Genomic DNA, 15,233 nt, shown 5'->3' with positions numbered 1-15,233 from the left:
GAGCCTGTGAAGAAGGCGAATGCCTGTGAAGCTGTCGCATTTTGGAAAAGGCCCAGAGCCTGTGAAGAAGGCCAATGCCTGTGAAGCTCGCCGCCCGTGACACTCTCATGTAATAATGAGTTGGGGCTGTACACGCCCCGGAGTCTCAGGAGCGCCGGCCTCAGGCCCTGGGGCTCCCTCCCATGCCCAGTGGTAGCACTTAGCTCCGCGCTGGTGAGAAGACGTCAAAGACTAGATTAGGTGCCAGACGCGGCTTTTCATTTGCTTTCCGTAGTTGGCTTGTTCCTTCTCATTCGAAGTTTTATTGAAGTTGTTGCCGTCTTTGGCTTGTGGTTCTTCAACTTTTCACTCTCCTGCCTCGTTTTCTCTTGTGCAAGGCCTCGCGAGGGGGGGGGGACAGCCGAGCGCCCTCGCGAGTGTTCCTGTCCTAGTCGTTCAAAGGGTTCGCGACCTGGGTCCATTACAGGAGCACCCCTCCAGTCCGTGCCCCACGGGCATCGCGACACGAACACAGGGCCTGGGTCGGTCGCCCCCCCACGGCTGGGGCCGGTAACTATCCACACGCGGGCACGTAGCCGGAAGGCACGATAACGGAAGCAAAACGATGATTAACAGCAATAACCCAAACACGCCCCCGCGGGGCTCCACACTACTGTCTTTTTTACACAGGAAAAAGGAAAAGAAAGAATAGATCAGGCGCAGCTCACCTCACACCGGCCTACAGGGAAGACTCGAGCTGCCTCCAGGGCTCAGGCAGACTCCCTCTCGCGCTTCACCGGGGCGCGACGGCGGGCGGACACGCTACCACCTCCCAAGCAGATGCGACGGCGTGGAGGCTGACCGCGGCCACCGCTGGAAGAGTCGCCGCCTGAAGAAGAACCGGAGAAGCTTGGGGAACCCTGAGCGCCGCCAGTCACGCGAGCGCTGTCTTCTCCATCATCGCCGGAGCTGGGTTCCCGGCCGCGGTCGTCATCCTCGGGGCAGCACCCTGCGCGGCGACCATCTTCCCCAAACACCCTCACGTAGAGGGTGGCATTGCCGTCAAACTTGAAGTGCAGGGTGCAACGACGGCCCAGGCCAGTGCGCGGGCAAACGTCTGCCAACCGCGGGCCAGGGCCAGGCTCCCGGCTGCAGAGACCTCCAGTGAAGCCCATGAGGCCCGGCTTCCACAGCCGTCGGCCCGAAGCCAGAGGCCGCCCGGGGCGCCGGCCGGGAGCTCGCCGAGGAGGAAGCGAGGAAGCGGAAGCCGGGTGCTAGTCGGCTCCGCCGACCACACGACGAACTCCGATAGCACCTCTGCAGCGCGAAAGCACGGCCTAGGGGGACGCGCGACCGGAGCGTGCCCCCCGGCCACAGCAATCCGCCCGTCGCCGTGCTGAAAATCGCCTCCATGGCCGCGGGGAGCTGCCGTGGTGGCCACAGGATGTTTGCGAGGGCGCCCTCAGCCGCGCTTGGGCGGGGGAGAGGCAGGCCCAACCTGGTGAGCCTTCCCCTTCCCTACGGCCGAGAACCTCCTCGACGGGGCCATGAAGAAGAAGGAGAAGCAAGGGGGGATGAACTGGAAGGGCGCGCGCCGATCCATACTTATAGCTGGCGAGGGCCAACCGACGGCCCCCACGATCGAAGGTAATTATGACCCGCTTTGCATGCAGGGACTTGACCAATCCGTGCAGTTGCCGAGGCGCCATGGGGAAGTGGAGACGCCCACGTCCAATCAACCGCGACGCGGCGTCCAAGACCGCAGGCTGTTAGGGCCCGCGGCGCTTCGCTCTTGCCCTTTCGCCTCCTTGCACGGCCAAGCCCGGGCGCGCCTTGGGCCCAGGGGCTACTGTCGGTGTTCTGGGAACGGGGGTCCCCAGACTTGCCTGCCTGCGGCCTGTGGCGTGGCTCAAAGGGGGGCCCAGCATGGCCCATCTTCACCAACACAGACCCAAGACCCTTGCGAGGGGCCAGGCCTCGCGGGGCAGACGACGCGGGGCTTCCTCAGGCACGGCCTCATCAGGTTGGCTCGCGAGGAGGTGGAGAGATCAAGGCAGGGTACCTCACGAGGTGCCCGTGACGCAAGCCATGAAGACCAAGGGCGCCAGGCGGGTGCCAGCCCGCGCAGTGTCCTCCTTTCCTCTTTTGTGCAAAGGGGGCAAGCGCAGCCGCGGAGTACCGAGGCATCAGGCAAAGGTTGCCATTTCGGTGCAACAAGACCAGGACCAGGAGGACTGCAAGATGGAGGTCATTGTGGAGCCCAAGACGGCGTCACCACCAGAGCTTTGTGCAGGCGAAGACTACTTTTGTCAGAATAGCTGGTACTAGCTATCCCCCTTCAAATTAGCCCGCCATTGTTGGCTCCCTTCCCGCTCGATATTTGGGAAGAGGACTAGGGCCTCTATAAATAGGACTAGCCACCCCCAGGGGAGAGGGGCATCAACAATCGGAGAGAGAGAGAGAAGGGTGACTGAACTCCTCCCAGCAGTTCATCGCCCCAGCCAAGAGCAGACCCTCACGAGGCTGTTCTTCCTTGTATTGTTCATCATCATTAGCCCAAGAGGCAATCCACCACGCCACACACTGGAGTAGGGTATTACACCACAACGGTGGCCCGAACCAGTATAAACCCTGTGTCTCGCGTGTTGTTCTTTCCATAGCTTAGATCTTAGCGAGGCGGAGGGGTGCAGGTAGGTAGGAGGCGAAATCTCCGCGCGCACCCCAGTGTTCGAACCTTAAGGGTCTGCCGGAACCCGAAATCCGACACACCTGGAATGGAACAAATTTAGACCCACAAATTAATGTGCTACAAACTACAAACTACAAAACTACACACCGATAGTCCACCTATCATGAAACAAATTTGGACCCATGTAAAAATTAAAAAATAAAGGACAAGGATCGAACATGCGACCAGGGCCTTCAAGTCACATGTCAATAGGCAACATACGTAGAACATCAATGTTTGTTGTACCCCCCTTTGTTCATATAATGTTTTTATATTACCATAGCCTATTTAATGGATAACATGTAATATAATTTTTAGTACATTAGTGGGACCGGCTCGTTAGCATGCTGTACTATCCGCCTTCACTTACTGGTGGGTTCCATGTGCGCTCTCTCTCTCCTCCCCTTCTGCGTTTAGACGCACGGGCAAACACAAAGAACTCATGAGCGATATTGCCGTTGACCATATCTGGACGCATTCACAAGTTATGACACCATTTTCATGTACTAGTAGTACTAGTCAATGTGTGCGTGTAATGCACGTTAATTTGGAAATATATTAAGTGTATGCGGATATTAAGTAGGATATTATTTGCGTGTTATTATGTGATTAGCACTATTTTTGGCATGAAATTAACTGCACTCTAAACGTGTTGATTGCTCGACTTTGAAGCAGTCTAGGTCGTTGGATGAGAAGGAATACATGTGGCTTGATGACGTTTTATATTAATTTGATACGGCTCTAGCAGAACATTTTATTGATCAAACCATAGATTTCATTCAGTCTGACTCCGACTTTACATTCATACAATGATCGATCTAAAATAAACGGAAATGATAAACGTTCGGATTTTAAGCATGGCAATCCGAACGTTTTTCATGGCAAATTTAGATTACACAGCGGTGGGGGCGTCTTGCGGTGGGAAGCGACTCCTCTTCCATGCTCTATGTGTCGCCGGTCCACTGACTGACGGCGACGGCGGTGTCTTGCGCCGTTGTTGGCGTACTCCTGGACGTTGGCCCTAGCTTCAAGGAAGGCCACAATGTTCTGGACTTCGGTCTCCAGGAGCGAGTCAACTGGCGGGAGGAGGCGACTAGCATTGGTGCAAGGAAGCGGTAGACGACGGCCATCCATGCCACTGAGGGGGGCGCTGGCACCCGCGCGGGGAGAGGCGCTGGCAATGGCGCGGTGGAGACATTCGTGTGCACGGGCGCGCACGTTAGTGCACGCGCAGGGGCATGCGCTGGCAGGTGCACGGGCATGTGAAAGTCGGCGGGGACCTCGTGGAACCCTGTGGCATCAAGCTCAGCGACAATGTGCGGCTCCCAGCCCATCAATGCCATGAGGATGGGCGCTGGCGCAGTCGGGGCGATGGGAGCCGGAACGGGAGCGGGGACAGGTGCGACATCTCTGCGCAAGGCCAGTTCAAGCTCGTCCCAAAGCACCTTATGTTCTTGAGACTCCGACTGGGTGTCTTCCTCATGAAACTGGAAGATTAAGGGCAGACCATTGTGATGAGGCATGGCATACGGTTAGGTTAGGCTGGTTGGAGTTAGACGATAGGAGAATCGGAGGGGAAGAGAGAATATTGTAGCGATACTGGGTAGTGCGGGGTTGATTTTAAACTGCGGCACCGGCAACATTAGTAGTGGGAGCAATTGGGATGAAGGTGGGCGGCGGAGCCTGGTCAAAGGGCTCGCCTCCCGGTGAGCCTGAGCAGCGGTCTGCTCGCACGCCTCCTGTCAGCCAGCACAACGGTCTGCTCGCATGCCTCCCATCGACTCACACGCTTGCTCGGACGGTACCTGCCGATGAGAAGCGGGGCTCGTGGTGGCACGTAAACGCCCATGGTTTCAATAGTGAAAGCGTTCGCCTTAACGTGACATGTCTTTGTTCCAAAATACCTTGGCTCTTCATTTATGCAACTTCACATAAGCAGCCTATCTCAAATTGAAGAAAAAATTACGTAGGAATATTTGTGCCATATCATGTGACCATGCTCAGTTTCAAGAATTTCTGGTCACTTCTGGATTTTCTGAAATTTAAAATCCAGGATCCGAAACAATATCATAACCTACATCATGCAATAAATTTTCAAGCGATACATCTTTCCTACTGTATTTCTTAAGAAAGGATTTGGTCAAACATTTTGCTTAGTTAGACTTCAGACAAGTTATATGTGCAGAGTAAAAGGATAATCCCTCCGTACCAGTGCATTTCCTGATATATTAAGTCAAGTACTAGGCACGAACAAATGGGCTCAATTTTGTGCTCATCCTGGTGTAGTTCTCCTATTAGTACTAGGCAATGTAGTTAACGAGTGACCTTGGGTAGCGGCGAACGAGGGAATTGCACCGTGCTCCGCACGGTAGGTAATGTTGTCTAGTTACTAAAGCATGCCTCCATTGTTCATCGGTAGCCACTATGGACCAGGGACATGAGGGGAATTTCCTAGGGGTGGAATTCTGGACGCCAGATATTTCAACTCGAAACGCGGAGGCTCGACTGGTTGGGGTTGGCTAATGTGCATGCCACGCACGCCACCGGAAGGACACGAACCCGGATTTTTTTGAGGATCAACACGAGCCAAGGTCTGGCTGGTACGCCGTTGGGTCCTACCATTCGAGTATACGAAATGAATCTTTTAAATTGCCGAATGAATCTATGTGTATTACAATGCCCGTATTTTCCTTGCAAATAGTAATCTCAACATGGTAATTGATTTATGACGAGTTCTTGAATTAGAGTGAGTTTGTGATATAGTGATCTCAACGTGGATTTCAGATTTCATGGTATCCGTAGTAAGTTTTTCATTGCAAATTCAAATTTAAAATATGAACGGTATGGTGGTGAGAAAACTTTGTATGCATCAAGCATATGACCACACGCACACAAACACGAACACAACAACAATCCAAAAAGTATAGTGCATCTATTTTTCCAAACCATGCATGTATGACACGAATTCAAAAATACTCCTTCTGTTCCTAAATATTAGTCTTTTAGAGATTTCAACAAGTGACTACATACGGAGCAAAATGAGTGAATCTACATTCTAAAATATGTCTATATACATCCGTATGTGGCAGTCCATTTGAAATCTCGAAAAAGGCTAATATTTAGGAACGAAGGGAGTAAAATGTAAGACATGCATGGTCCTCAATTCAATATTTAAAATGAACAGGAAACTGAAACATGAATATTAAGTCTAGTGCTACAGTACATGCAAATGTTGTGCTTAGGCAGAGCTATGTAGATTGTCGGGGGTTAACCACTCGACCTTAGATAAAATTGTGAAGCTGTGTTTAGGATTGTTTAGACTATATTTGTCCCCACCCTCCCAAACACCGATTGGTTCCGCACCCCCCTCCTCCCCGGTAGAATATCATGTGCCCCCACACCTTAGATGCTATATAATGATACGAGTTCCTTGGAGCTTGTTGATATGAGATATAGCAGCTCGCAGGTTATCTTAATGTTTTTATAGGAAACCTTGATGAGTTTGATAATTGCACACAATTTGTACAAAAACTACTCAGATGCCCTTGGATCCCATATCCAACAACCTCGAAGCTCGTATCAATATAGCATCTAAGATGAAGGAGGACATCATATTCTCCTGTATGTAAGAATATCATGTGCTACCACACCTTAGATGCTTTGGTGATACAAGCTCTTTGGATCCGTTGGATTTGTGACCCAACAACTCCTCGATGGTTCAATTGTTTTTTGCAGAAAAGCCCCCAAAGAGTTCGGCTGCTACTTACAAGCATAAAGACTGCTCAGATGCCATTGGATCTCAGATCAAACGACCTCAAAGCTCGTATCACCGTAGCGTCCAAGCTACGAGAGCACCTGATGTTTTCTCGCACGGGAGAATATGAGGTGCTCCTGCACCGTAGATTCTTTGGTGATACGAGTTCACGGAGATCTAACGGCTCACAGTAGGAGGTTTGAATGCTTTTGCAATATATGCCTGAGAGAGTTTGGGAATTGCGCAGAAAGTACAAGTACTACGCATGTGGCATCTGATCACAGTTCATACGACCAAGATGCTCGTATCACCGTATCGGCTAATTAAGCTACGGGGAGCACCTGGGAGCCGTTGGATCCAAGATGCAGCAGCACACACAAGGCCTGAATGTTTTATTTGCAAAAAACCCTTGGAGAGTTTGGAAATTGCGCATAATTACAAAGACTACTCCCAAGCCATTGGATCTCAGTTCCAACGATGTAAAAAACTCATATCACCATAGCATCTAAGCTGCGGGGTGGATGTGATATTCTATGCCGCTGTCATTTTTGTTCGTAAACTTGCAAAATATGTGTAACTCGTGCCGTTACTTGTCTAACCGTGCAAAATGTTTGTTCAAAAAAACCATCCTACACTGAAATATCGGAACAACACACGGGGATCCCACTTGTCATTGATCAAATTTGGACCTAAAACTAACAAATCTGAAAGACGAGATTCGAACTGGCAACCTAGACTACAAAGCGTAAGTCGATAGCCTGAAACAACAGCGGTTGTTGGCTTTGTCCCATAACTTGATTTTATACAGTACTACGTTGCGTAGAGTAGAGGGAGTGGTTCGTCAACACGTGCATGACCATTGACTCACTTACTAGTGGGTCCCAGGTCTGCGATCTCTCTCTCCTCTCCATCGTCTAACCTTTAGACGCATGGGCACACACGCAGAGCGGCGCTAGCTTGCCGTGGTGTTATTATAACTAAAAAACTTGGAAAATAGAAGAATCGCCTAGAACAAGAGACATTGTGGCTGGTCGAGATGGAGCTAACAACACCTATCCTCCGTGCCACGTTAGCATGATGAAGCTATGTGGCTAGTGGGGTGTTTTTGACCGACTGGCTGGGTCTCGAGGTCGAACCATAGGTAGTACGTCTGATACAGTATAATTTTACATGCACATTTTTCCTCCGTGCCGAGACGTGGCACACCCTACCGCGCAGTTTTAGGGTCCTCCCGGGTGGTGCACACATATATTCTTCCTTGCCGACACGTGGGACGCCCCACCGCGCGTTTTCTAGGTCCTCCTCAGTCGTAGTGCTGAAGCAAATAAATGAGTCATGAAATCATGAAAGACCACCTTTCCCGCCGAGTACATCAGTGAAGCACGGTGGCTAGCTAGTTGGGCTAGTGCGACCGATTAGCTAGGCCACCGCCACATTTGTTTTTTCACCCCTTTTTTTATCTCCTTGCCGATAGGTAAATTTAAATATCCACCGCGGCGTTGCTTTGGTCTTTGGGTGTGGCAGGCGCGGCAGGATTTTTAATTTTTTGATTGACGGGAGCAGGCGCGACATCTTTTTTAATTTTTTGATTGACGGGAGCAGGCGCGACAGCAATTAGTCATGATGACTCCGCCTGTAAACCCACTGCCCGCTGATGTGAAAAGTCGTCGACTAGTGTTTTCCCATGGTGAAAACCAAAAGATTCACTCCACTCCTCGGCTGGCTCTCTGTGCCTTCTCGTAGATTGCATTGCCTTTCAGCCGTTTCACCCCCTTTGCTTCCTCTCCCCATTGCTTCTACCTAGTGCCATGGCAGCGCAGCAGATCACGGAGTCTGAGGTGAGGCGCCTGACACAGGAGCTCCAGGCCAAGGATGCGGAGCTCAGGGCCGAGGACGTGGAGCTCCGTGAGCTCAAGGAGGAGAGGACTTCCATGCTCCTCCGTTTTGTGTGGGATTTCACAGAGCTTCAAAAGCGGCAGGCGTCCACCACAAAGATGCTTGAGGCGTCAGCGGCGTTGCTGCTGAAAGCGGGAGATACGATAGGCCGTCAGGGGAGCCAGCTGGAGCGTGAGCGGGCCAATCGTGACGAGGTCCAGGATTACCTCAGCCACTTGGTGGACCAAGTTGCCACACACGTGTTTCGGCTACGCAATGCTTGCCGTCGTGCCAGCGCGACCATGCCAGCCGTCGGGCTAAACCCGTTCGACCACCCTGTCGACTTCAACGAGCTGCGGCTTCCTGACTTGGTCTCCTTCTTCACCTATATCTCCGAGGAGCTGAGCCGTCTCCGCGCGATGGTGGGGGCGGAGCTAGACAAGGAGGGGTTGCGGGCTACTGTCACCGTTGTCGGGCGAATCCTCTCAGGGCTCTGTCACCAAAATCCATTAGTGCCATTGGACACCGTCTTTGACGAGTTGGCTCCCATCGACCGAGAGCGGGCTCTACGAGCGGTTGCACCCTGCATCACCAACGTCGTGCGCATCGAGAAGCAGAGGGACTTTGGTGGTGTTTAGGCATCCTCTGCATGGGCATGTCCCTGTCTCGGCGCAACATGACCGTTGGATCAAACTCAGACGGTGTAGATCGATCACTGTAGCACAAAGCGTGGGGGTGTGTTTGGTTGCATTCTCATCTCAATATAGTTGTTCCCTCTTCGTGTATTTGTGTTAACCTACTTGTGTGGACTCATGAACCCTTCATGCACTCTGCCAAACACCCAAAAGTGGGCCGAGAAGGGAACTTTTGCTCCCATCCCATGCACCCTCCATACACCCTGTCTAACACTGATTCATTCTTCATATGGTTCATGTTTTGTGGAGTACTGTAGCACCATACTCTCCGTGCACTTTAGACCTAGTTCTGTTAACATTGATCTCACCGTTCATTCTCGACCGGACAGTCGAAAAAGTGGTAGTATGTTACATTATTGTTCATATAGTTGACACACGCACAACATCATTTGTTGTCGTCATATCTTACTACGCTAGCAACAAGATTATGTAGTACTGACGTATGAACCACTGCACATGCCTAGTAGTAGGAGCATTGTGTATATTCAAGTGGCTATCGTGTTGCGCACTCTTCTGTCGTAAGAGTGGAAATGCTTGCTGTAATCATTTTTTTCTTCAGAAAAATAGTGGACACGCTCTACCGTGCGGATCCTCCTCGACGGTCATCGGGAACATTGCTACTCATTTTCACCGACGTGTGGGACAGCCAACATCGGGGTCCACCGTCCATGCACTAAATTACTCTGTAGTAGAGTGCCCAACTACACGGTAGACTACCATGATCGAAGCGCCGTAGTAATACCCAATGAGCCGTAAAATCACAAAACCCCCTCCTTTCCAGTAGTAAGTTGGACGGACGAAGCAACCATCATTTCACTCTTCTCTCTCAGCTTCCTCTCTTGAAGAAAACCCCCACTCGCTTCTCTCTCATCTTGTTCCTCATTTCTTCAAGAAAACCCCGACCTGCTTCTGCCATTGTTCTTCTCTCCCAAAGAAGGAAAGGTGAGCGCATCAATGGTGTTGATTCTGGCTAAGGCCCGATCTTGCAACCCCGAGACTGATCCTATAACTCCCTCTATGTTCTTCTTTTGGGTTGGTGATTATGGTTTTTTTTCTTTTATTTCTATTTGATAGTTTCTTCATGGACGCTGGAGCACCGGCCGAAGTGATGTCTATGGCTTTGGCCAAAATTGTCGAGGCTAATGGTCGGGTCTTGATAACCCACAAGCATAGGGGGTCAATTGTAGCCTCTTTCGATAAGTAAGAGTGTCGAACCCAACAAGGAGCTAAAGGTAGAACAAATATTCCCTCAAGTTCTATCGACCACTGATACAACTCTACGCACGCTTGACGTTCGCTTTGCCTAGAACAAGTATGAAACTAGAAGTACTTTGTAGGTGTTGTTGGATAGGTTTGCAAGATAATAAAGAGCGCGTAAATAAAAAGTAGGGGCTATTTAGATGAAGACACACCTAAGTTAGTTTTAGTAGAGAGCTTGTTGTCACACAGAAAGTTATTTGTCCCTAGGCAATCGATAACTAGACCGGTAATCATTATTGCAATTTTATTTGAGGGAGAGGCATAAGCTAACATACTTTCTCTTCTTGGATCATATGCACTTATGATTGGAACTCTAGCAAGCATCTGCAACTACTAAAGATCATTAAGGTAAAACCCAACCATAGCATTATAAGGCGTCAAGTCCTCTTTATTACCATACGCAAACAACCTACTTACTCGGGTCTGTGTTTATATCACTCATGCCACCCACCATAAGCAAATCATGAACATATTGCAAACCCTAGAGAGGGGAACACTCATGCTTGCGCGACACGGAGAGCACCATAGGACAACACCAATAATAAAACATGCAACTCAAACCAATCACGATCATCAATTAACCCATAGGACAAAACAGATCTACTCAAACATCATAGGATAGCCATACATCATTGGGAAATAATATATAGCATTGAGCACCATATTTAAGTAAACATTACAGCGGGTAAAAGAGGGGTTACACCGCTGCATAGAGGGGGAAGAGTTGGTGATGATGGCGGTGAAGTTGTTGGTGTAGATTGCGGTGATGATGATGGCCCCGGTGGCGTTCCGGAGCCACCGGGGGAGAGGGGGAGAGAGCCCCCCTTCTTCTTCTTCTTATTCCTTGACCTTCCACCTAGATGGGAGAAGGGTTTCCCCTCTGGTCCATGGCCTCCATGGCACGGGAGGGGCGAGAGCCCCTCTGAGATTGGACATGTCTCCCTGTCTCTCTATGTTTCTGCGTTCCAGATTTTTCCCTTTCACCGTTTCTTAAATTCCCGGAGATCCGTAACTCCAATTGGGATGAATTTTGGACACGATTTTTATTCGGATATTAGCTTTCTTGCGGCGAAAGAAGGGCACCAACTGCATTACGGTGTGGCCACAAGGGTCAGGGGCGCGCCCCCTTCCTCGTGGCCCCCTCGAGCATCGTCTCACGTTGAGTTCACTTCCCAAAATTCACATATATTCCAAAAAAAATCTCCGTCAATTTTTATCCCGTTTGGACTCCGTTTGATGACAGATTTAGCATGATGGAAACTTGAGAGCAAGAAAGAGACAAGCTACAGCAAGTTATAATGACAACCAAGGGCATGGCATCACAGCACACATAACAAAGAGCAACTAACATCAAGGCATCATATACACATGGATCATAGACTAGTGGGAACCATCAAGACAAGATAGCATGTTGTAACAGTTTCAGCAAGTGTAAAATAGCAACAGCAACATAGCATGTTTGAAAGCTTGGAATAGAGGTCATATGAAGTCCAAAATTAGCAAACTTGGCATTTGGACAAAGTACTCATAGCATACTTCAAATCATGTAATTGGAACATCTCCAAAAGAGGCATAGATCAATCAATACCAAGCTCATAACATGGCATCATGAAGTTAACAGAAAACTGGAACATCATATAGGCATGTTCAAGGCAATGAAAACGTATGCTACAGGACATATATGAGGCATAAAAAGGCATGGAATGATAGAGCATAACATGGACATCAAAACAGCCTTATATAAGTTCATCAAAATATGCATGGAATAGACGGTAGCTTCAAACAAACATAGCATCACAATGTAAGAGTTACAGACTTGGTAAAAATCACTATCTCAGAAAACAACAACATTAAGTAGCACACTTCACACGCTTGTGCTAGTCACCACAATGCACATAAAAATACATGGATTTCACCACTGTAAATATGGCATGAATATGCTCCTAAAACATATAGACATGAAGCACAATAGATGCACACACAAAATGCAACGAAATAGACAAATCAGCAAGTTATGACAGGTTTCAACAGGTTATATCATATAGCACTCTTGCAATAGAGATTAACATATCAATATGAACTCCTATATGAATGAAACCACCACCATCACGAACAACACGAAGAGTAGAACAACTTTGATATATAACACATGCTCATATGATGCACGGCTACCGAGATACACGCATGACAACATGCAATGTTATGATAATTTTTAGAAAGACTATCGTTTTTAACTGGAATCGGAGTGAGCGCAGCATAGCTAAACATCGCGCAGGGCAAGGGATAGGGCTAGACCGGGGCTCACCTAGAAGGGCTCGGCCCATGTGGGTAGTGGATCGAGTCAGCGGGGAGGCTGCAGCGGGCCGGCCCATGAAGTCAAGGCAAGGGCATGGCCCACGTGCGCGAGGAGGAAACCCTCGTCCTCTGCCTGAACGAGGACGAGGCAGGAGGTCAATGCGCCGGCGATCGACGGTGGGGCGGCGCTCCGATGGTGGGGCAGACCCGTGGACGGAGGGAATTGGTAGATCCGGCGATGGGGATCCTGGATCCGGCCGGTAGAGGGGTCGGTGGTGCGCAACGGCGGCGACAGCGAGCTCGGCGGTGACGTTCATGGCGGCAACGACTTGCTGCGAGAGAGAGAGAGAGAGAGAGAGAGAGAGAGAGCAAGTGAGCGGGAGGTTAGCGGGGAAACGAGGAAAGGAGAAGGCGGCCGAGGGGCGGGGTGGTGACCTAACAGGGACAGTGGTGACGGTCTCCGGCGAGGGCTGGCTCCGGTGACCCAGTGGAGGAGCGAAAGATGGCGGGAGGCATTGCACGAGGGTCGGTGACGAGGGAGCTCGAGGGGAGCTAGGCCCCTGCGGCCGCAGGTGCTCGGGAGGCGCGCCAACGTGGTTCGGGCTTTCTTGGGCCCAACGGGCCAGATCCAGGCCCCGGCGAGCCGCGCGGGGTGGGGAGGCAGCTTGGGCGATGTGGCTGACACTGGTTGGCTGCGCACGACAGCTGGCGGCGGCGCGTCCTATGGGCCGGAGCTGGATTACGAGGAAAAGGTGGGAGGTAGCGGCGGCTGATGATTGGGGCGCGGCATTTGAGGAGGGAGGTGGAAGAAGGTCGAAATTGGCAAGGGAAGGTGTTTATATAAGGAAGGGGGCTAGGGTTGGGGTTTTTGCTCCGTTTCGGAGCCGTTCGATCGCCATCGGATGGTCCGGAGCCGAGGGGGTAGGTAGATGGGCTAGGTGGGCTGTGTAGGGGGGTTGGGCTGAGGGGAGAAAAGAGAAGGCTGCTCGACAACGGTTTTCGGAGACCAAAAACGTCTGACGATGGACCGGCTATACTAGCACTATAGTTATCCGTTGGGGCATCAAATGAGCTCCGAATGCGATGAAACTTGGCAGGCGACCTACTGACAACATAACAACACTGCACTCCAACTTTCAACTCATTCCGAGAACATTTTCCGACCACTTATAAAATAATATTTCGGACGTGCCGTGGGAGCGTGCAAGTGTGTCTAGGCTCAGAACCACAACAGAAAGAATTGGGAGACCGGGACGGATGCAAGCTTTGAAAACATGAGGATGCAATGCACATGATGACATGGAAAGATGCAACACGCAAGAGAATGACATGGCAAAGACAACGAATAACTGGGAGACACCTGGCGCATCAGACTCGGGGCGTTACATTAAGCGTGCTCAGCTTGGAGTAATTTCAGGATGGGTGACCGACTGGGAAGTTGCTCCCGGGTGCGCACGAGTGAAGAAAAAGTGCGCAGAAAAGACTAGTATTGATCTGTGAGGCCAGTCTAGATCCCACCAGGAGTAACGACCACCGACGGGTGTGTCCGGGGCGTTACACTATGAGCCTTTTAATTACCTTCTAAAGAGAGAGATAGCACTAATAGTTTTTCCTTCAACTAGTACGTAAGTACCTAGGAGTCTAGGTTGTGTGGCCCTTAGGCCATGTGCGTGCACCAGGCTAGATAAATGCCTTGCGTCCATGTAATTGAGATCAGTTTGGAGTTTATTCATGAGTTATGAACAACACATTAAAACATCCAGGTTTTGGGCGACCATATCTTGTGTATCATCTGTGATTTTTCCATCGTGGAAATTTTCTAGCAACGGAGGGTTGATCATCACATCGACGCCTACGTGCTGATTCAAGGGGATCATTATTTTTGTTCATGTATTTTTGTACGTGGGTGAAAATTATTCTTGGAGGTTGCAAGGAGGAACAGGGGGCGGACTGTTAATCAAGCATCGTCGTGAAATATCGGGCCAAATCAGCGGCGCATCCGAGGTCGTGCCAATATTAGATAGTTGAGGTTGTGAGAATCTTATCTCCTAGAAGTTGGTGATCCATTTAAAGCTTCAAACCCATGATCATCCAAATCCCTACACTATTTTATGGATCAAGAAAGGAGTGAATATGAGGATCACCAAACAATGCAACCTGACACTTTCTTTGGGCGAGCATTATCGCTCAAATGTGTTATGTGGCATGGTTGATATGGACGCCATCCATGTTCTTCTTGGGAGACCTTGAAAATTTGGTATGGATACTACACACAAGGTCAAGGAAAATTCTTACTCTTTCAACTGGAACAAGAGAAAGATCGTTATTCTACCAAACAAAATTAAAGGTAATACCTCTAAGAAGGAGGGGGGCTATGTTAACTATCTCCCATACCTCGCATGAGTTTATGGAAGGCTTGAAGGAGGCAGATTTATGTGTTGCACTTTTTGTAAAATGAGAAGAGCACCCGACTGTTGAAATTTCAGCAAAGCTACATGGTTTATTGGCAAAATTTCAGAACATACTTGGAGAGCCACAAGGCCTGCCATCGGTGAGAGGAATTCAACATAGAATTGACTTAATTTTGGGAGCAAGTCTTCCTAATCTTCCACACTATCGAATGAGCCCAAAAGAGCATGATATATTG

This window comes from Triticum urartu, chromosome 4, assembly GCF_003073215.2.
Source record: "Triticum urartu cultivar G1812 chromosome 4, Tu2.1, whole genome shotgun sequence".
Taxonomy (NCBI): Eukaryota; Viridiplantae; Streptophyta; class Magnoliopsida; order Poales; family Poaceae; genus Triticum; species Triticum urartu.
The sequence above is the reverse complement of the archived record's forward strand: the minus strand, read 5'-3'. Positions refer to the sequence as shown.